At 52.6% G+C, this 698-nt stretch overlaps 1 pseudogene; it reads right to left on the minus strand.

Moving 5' to 3' along the window:
- Positions 1 to 222: 222 nt before the first annotated feature.
- LOC114828534 (uncharacterized) lies at positions 223 to 690 on the minus strand (annotated as a pseudogene).
- Between the last annotated feature and the right edge of the window lie 8 nt (positions 691 to 698).

The following is a 698-nucleotide window of genomic DNA, read 5'->3' on the forward strand; positions in this document are numbered from 1 at the left end:
GTGCCCCCGAGCTGGCACGCGGAGAGGTACGTGTGTACCTTGCAAGCGCAATCGGCCCTCGGCCGCCCAGTCACCCTCCAGGAGGGGGAGCAAGCGAATTTTACTCCCAGTTGTCGTTGTACCTCCGGGAGTGCCATCGTGCGGTACCACCGCTATGAATAAATGACCGGCAGCCGAAAAATGGCGTTCCGAGATGCTGTGGTGTCTTTTTTTGAGGTGTTTTCAGGCCTCTAATGGAAAGAGTTTCCTGACTGGGCGCTTGAGGGTCTGACCCTTTGCTGTTTTGATGAAACATGATATAGCGTTTTCTGGCTTGATGTTTTCGGGGGATGAGATCACTCTGCACAGCGGCCAGAGTGCTCTGTTGAAACTTTCTCCCTGGAGTAGGCATACGTCTCCGATTTTCAGAGGCCTTGCCGAGATTGGTTTCTGTTTGTGGGCTGTCTTGAGGTATTGTAGTTATTCCTCGTGGTATCGTTTCCAGAAGGAGCTTAGGAGTCGTTGTTGATACTTCCATCTCCTCGAGAAAACGACCTTGTCGGAGTCTGTTGGACTCTTGGGCTTCGAGAGGTGTTCTAGGATTATCGTTTTCCCCTTATATCCGAAGAAGAGGTTCGCCGGGGTGAGGGCCTCCACTTCGTCTGCCCCTGAGGCTACTGTGGTGATTGGTCTGCTGTTAACCATCGCTTCTATCCCTG

Source organism: Galendromus occidentalis, unplaced genomic scaffold (assembly GCF_000255335.2).
Source record: "Galendromus occidentalis unplaced genomic scaffold, Mocc_1.1 scf7180000075982, whole genome shotgun sequence".
Lineage (NCBI taxonomy): Eukaryota > Metazoa > Arthropoda > Arachnida > Mesostigmata > Phytoseiidae > Galendromus > Galendromus occidentalis.